The following is a 6,000-nucleotide window of genomic DNA, read 5'->3' on the forward strand; positions in this document are numbered from 1 at the left end:
TTTAGTCAAGCCTGGACTGAAAGTTCTTCACTTCAGCATGTGCATTTCCAGAAAAAACAACGGCATCTATTAATCACATCCACTCTTCCCCAGCCCTCCTGCAGGTCAGGTTTACTCCATGGGAACCACAGTTAAGGACACTCGCTGTCATCCCAAGTCACGAGTTAGTATTTCTGCCCCAGTTAGCTAAAATCAGATGTGATAAAAGCAAAACCAACACCAAACCTCCACATTTCCTAATGAAATCAGCCTATGCCTTGGTGAGCTTGTGCAATCTGCAGTTTCACAGCTCTTCAGAAGTGGTTTACAAAAGTTTTAACCCATGGGTGTTCACTGCTTTGTTTTAGTTCTTAGTGAACACTCAGAATTTGCTGTGAAACTGTAAGCAAGATGGGATCTAGTCCTGGGATGTTATTTTGCACCTGCAAAGGGTGGGAGAAAGGATGATGATGTTTCTTTTGGGTGGCAAGTATTGTACATACAACAGCATGCGCTCAAGCAAGGAAGTTAAGGACTCTACAACACAACTGCTGTAATAGTTTATAGCATTTAAGCAGTATTTAAAATGTGGAGGCCTCAGGAGCCCTCCTGCACTTTGACAATACCAATTTTTGTCCTAAGGACACTTTACACCAGCAAATTCCTTAATTCAAGATTTTTGAGAGCAAATGGAATCTTCTATTTCTTATGTTTCTGCTTCTGACCATAAACTGTATAATCTATCCACAAGCAGGTAGTTTGAGAGAAGATTTTATTACTGATGACTATTAACAGCATTTTTCCTTTCTGAATAATAAAGACAGATTCATATAGTTCATTGCTGCTGTTCTCAAGAAAATGCCACTTTCCTCACCAGAAATCAAAGACAAGCCAGACTTCTTTTCTTACCAATTTTTCTAAATTATTTCCAATGTTATACATTTTTGTTTTCACAGCACAAGTCCCATGGTATGACTTTTGCTTTAAATCCCTTGGCTCCTGAAGGCAAATCTCTTGCCTTCACACATGAAAAGAAAAGTGGTGGGCCGTGATCTAATGTGACCCAAAGGCTCAGAAAATGAAAGAGCATCCTGAGATCCAAAGCTTATCTTTTAAATTGTATGATTTTTAAATCAATCTACTTATTTGGAGACAGTAGAAGGAAGGAGGGAGGATGGCTTGCAGTGATTTTTCTCTCTTCTCCAGCTTTTCTGTACTTTGAGGGAATGGCCATGCAATTCATGGGAGTGAGCTGGGGAAAGTGGTGTCAGCCAAAGTCATTGGCTCATGGAAACCTGGGAGCTGCAGCTCTTAAAAAGACCCTCCTGGGAGTTCCAGACATGGGCTGGTGTGCTTTGGGAAAGGAAGCACTGGTTACTGTACCTCATCTGCTTGTTCTCCTGTTGCCCTCTTCCTCCAGGATTGTTGAGCCCATTGATTCATCCCTTATGCTTGTCAGAAATGTTGCTCACTGGGGACTCTGACAGCTTTGTTTAATATTTTTGGGGCTGTGCTCAGAGGCTTGAGCAAGTAATTACTTTCAACAGCCCTAATTTGAACCAGGCCCTTGTTGCTATCAATCAACATGGGACAGAGGGTCGCGCTCAGCTGGGACAGCCAAAGCAGACAGCTGAGGGAGGAAAATTGCAGCAAGCAGAAAGCTTGCGTGCATGAGACATAGCTGGGGGCTGCTGCACGGAGCAGATTGCGCTGAGAACAGGAGCTACTGACACTGCTTCACCCTGACTCAGCAAAATAAGCCTCTAAGGAGGGTGGGTTATGGGCATTTGTCCCATCTCCTGAAATGAGCTCAGTAAGCACGACAGGGATCAACGAGATGTGAACAGCCATGAGAAGCTCTTACCTCAGGGCTGGTAGGGTCCATATCCACCAGAAATTTATGATGCTTAGAAATGTCTTTCTGAGTCTTACTTGCCTCTGTGCACAGGCTAACACTGAGCCCAGGAATCTCAGTGCACCTGAGCAAGAGGTATTGCTGCAGCAAGGAGTACCTTTGGCTGTGTGGTGGCCCAACATGGGGATTTTGCTGGCTGTCCCCAGCCTCATAGAGACTGGCATGGGGCAGCTCAAGCTGAGCACAAAAGAGGGAGTACAAGAGAAAATTACAGGGTCTTTACTTGTAAAGACTGGGTTTTCCTATTTTCAAGCATATGATAAATATATTGTCTCATCTTGTTAACATGTATGTTGATGTGTATAATATTGTTATGTTAGACCTCTGCGGAGTTCTATGTGTGCAATGTTTTCTGCTGAGCTCCTCACCAAGCAGAGGCAGTGGCTCCAGGCCTGCTGAGGACAACTCCTGGTCCTCTATGGTGGGGTGCAGAACTGCACAGCCTGCACTCCCTGCCCATCCCTGTCCCCATCACTGTTCCTGAGCCCCTTGCTGGGGTGCTGGTTCCCCTTCCTACCCGTGTTTGTGCTAGGAGGCTGGGCAGCAGCCATCCAGCCCAGGCAGGGCAGGGTACCACGTCCTCCCGTCATTCCCAAATGCGAGATATTGCGGTGGTGGTGGTATTTGCTGCATAGGTTGGTGTGGAATTTTTTTTTTATCCTGGAGAAAGAGATGAATGGAGGAGCTGGTGGGATGGCAGATAATTGGATTTGTCTCTGCTGCAGTGGCCTGAATGGGTGATGGATGGTCCAGCCAGGCAGAAAGGAAGTGCTGTCATCCCTTGCTAACAGACCTTCTATGCTCTTTCAGAGGGAAGGAATCTCATGAGGACAGCCTCCAGGAGCCTTCTGGAAGAGAGAAGCATTTGTACACATCCACAGGGACATCCTGCACACTTGCTCAGCTGGGACATCAAGGTTTGGAAAGCACCAGGTTTATTCAAACCTTCGTGCTCTGGCCCCACACATCTCCCAGTACAGTCTCCAAGTGCTGGCTGACATTTCTTTCTTCAGAAGCCTCACTTGGGTTAAGCAACCTCAAACACCATGTTTCTAACTCCTGTGCGCTTGATGCCTCTTTAGAGTCACCTCTGATACATAGTTGCTGCCTGTTTTTGACAGAGCTGGACTCAGTACCCATGGAGCCCAGACTTGCCTCCTTCTGTCAGTAGGATATGATGGCCCATGTACCTGGGTTGCTTCAGTTCACATTCCAGAAATTTCTGCTGGTCAGGTGAGGAAAGAATGTAATTTGCTGGTTTAACTTCCCTCAGATTACTCTGAAGACATCAGTCAAGTAGAAGCTGGCTTGTGGATTTTAAGAAAAGTGCAAGGAGATTCCTACAGCATGGTAACTGATGCTTGGCTGAGCAAGAGAAGCTGAGAGAGAGCGCGAGATAAACCAGGACATGATGCCTTGGGCTATTTTGCCATCACTTCCCTACAGAGGCAAACACTGTGCACCCTCCAGCCTGATTTCCTAGCTTAGCTGCTCACCACCAATGGCCTGCAAGGACTCCAGGTTTGATGAGTGGCATTACAAGAAATCTTTTCAGTTCTCAAGCTCCCCTCTGTTATCTTCTGCTGACAAACCTGCTGACAAGAGTAACAACGACGGCATCATTGACCACAGATGTAGGTGTGTTTTGGTTCCCAGCACTCTCCACCCTGTGCAGTCTTTTCTTACATAAGAATCAGGGAAGATGCTTAACACAAACATTTTCCACTTAAAGCAATGAAACAGTCTTGGTGACATCATTTGTCAAGCAGCTGCAAATAAAGAGCTTTTTTTCTTTTTTCCAAAAATGGGGCTACATATCTCTCCTACCAGACCGAAGTGAACTGTACGCCAACACTGCACTCTGTGCTGGGGGAGCTGAGGGTGCTTGGGGCACAGAAGGTGTGATCAGCACCAAAATGGCTGCGCTGTACATCTTGCCTGGCTGGTACTGTCAGCAATAACTCAGCTGCTGTGCCAATACACCCCCATGCTGCAGGAGAATTTGGCTTCTTTCCTTCCTCGTTAGAAGTGCAAGCAACTGGTCAAACTGAGCTGTCAATCCTAATTCAGTCTGCTTCTGGTTGTAAAGCAAAACCTCCCAAACCTCCACACAATGCATGGCAAGAATATACAAATGAGAGGAATGGGCCAAGCTGTGCCAGGAAGGTACTTTTCACAGCTTTTACCTGCTGAAACCCTGATGCCCCTAAGCAGATGCTATGACTTTCCAATATCCAGGTAACTTTTGTATTTGAGCTGCTAAAATCAGAACCAAGCACTTTCCAAAATGGTAGTGAATTGCTTTGGTTGCCCCTGAGTTGCCCCGTGTTCCCCCTGCTTCATTGAGCAATCAGCCCATGAGCTGTGATGTCAAACCTTTCTGGGTGCCATGCCTTTAAACCCCAAGGCCCCTGCTACACTTTGCAGAGAGATGTTCTGACTGTGTTGCAGCATTCCTGAAAATTGTAGAAGACTTTTCTGTGATAAGAGCAGAGAGTATGAAATCTTACTGCTTCTCAAGGGGACTTGGGAGGTAAAGCATTTTTTTACTGGTTGTGGTACCTGACCTTCAGAAAGTAGAGAAGGTTTTACTGGGGGCAAGAGTCACTGTGAAGACCTAAGTGCCAAAATGAAAGTTTTATTGCATTTGTATTCCTACAACTTCTGTAAAGATTTATTTTTATATACATATAGATAAATTTTGGGTTGCACTTAATGTGCTATCTCATTTTCTTATTATTTTCAGAATACTCCCACATACAGTCTGATAACTATGCTCTGTCTTCTTGCAGTCATTGGCTGACTGCATCATAGGCATCTCTACTGTGTAGAAGCTAACTGAAAAGTCAGGGTTTGACACAAAGAGAATGTCAGAGGGTGGATATAGAAGGTCAACTCTTTTTTACTTTATTTTTTTTTTGGGTTAAATCTGCCTTTATTTTTCAGGAACAGCAAAATAGTAGTATTTCTTTTGCGGGAGTACAAGTGAAAACAACTTCACTGATTATGGTTAAGAATGTGATCAAAGGAAAAAAGCCATTTAAGTATAAACCTGGTTTTATGCTACTGCTTATTTCACAAAAGCTTGCTGAGTCAGGTACTCTGAAGATTACCCAAAGGGGAGAGGTATTACGTATCCCACACCAAGATGACAGAAAATTTTTAGCTTTAAATTTTTAGCTTGGGTTTTTTTGAGAACAACTAAATCTTCATTGATTTTTCCAGAGATCAAAGCTGAACATACGTAACTGGAAAGAATAGCCCCAAGGAGAGCAGAAAAAAGAAATGCATGACACTTTACATTGATTTAGCCATTATGCTCTATCGGACAAATGGGATAGAGCAAGAAGAGCCATTACACATAGTTGTTTCCAAAGGTGGCCTTGATATTTGCAAGTACTTACACACAATTACAGCTTTAAGTACAGTAATAAGCTGTAGAGCTTTGCTCTTCCTTCTTTATCTTTTAAGTCATAGAATTGCATGCAGTGCTTCTGAGTCATCCGAAGGAGCGCACAGAGGTGGGCAGAGCATCACTGTGTTCTTTTTTGTAAGGGAGGCACTAAAAGGATGGAGAGAAAAAAAACCTAAGCAGCTATGAAGAAGAAGGAGGAAGACTTTTCCATGCAGAAGGGGAGCTCTGCTGGGTTTTACTGCCTGTCAGCAGCTGAACTTTCCAAAATCCTCTAACTCCCAGTTCCTCAGGAATATATTCAAGGTACTGCCTGATCATCAAAGATGAAGTGTTCAAATTGGGGTTTACCACTTTCAGCTTCACATTTTGGGCAGTGAAGCATGACCAAATCAACCAACTGCTGAAAATCTCTCCTGAACAGAAGGAATTGTTATATGACTATTACTTAAGATCCATTCAGTAATTTTAGAGAAGGAGTTGCCACCAAGAGATTTTCATCTCACTTTTGGTTCCCAAGGGAGAAGGGATGAACTCAAGTTGCCTTTGACTTGATGAAAATCTACTCAGGGGTCAGGGATGGGAAACACTGACCCTGAGATTAACTCAGATGGTCAGGGCGTGTAACGCCACAGTCGGTTTGATCCTCGTATGGGCCATTCACTTAAGAGCTGGACTCGATGTTCCTTGTGGT

Source organism: Manacus vitellinus, unplaced genomic scaffold (assembly GCF_001715985.3).
Source record: "Manacus vitellinus isolate BGI_N305 unplaced genomic scaffold, ASM171598v3 scaffold_2_pilon, whole genome shotgun sequence".
Taxonomy (NCBI): Eukaryota; Metazoa; Chordata; class Aves; order Passeriformes; family Pipridae; genus Manacus; species Manacus vitellinus.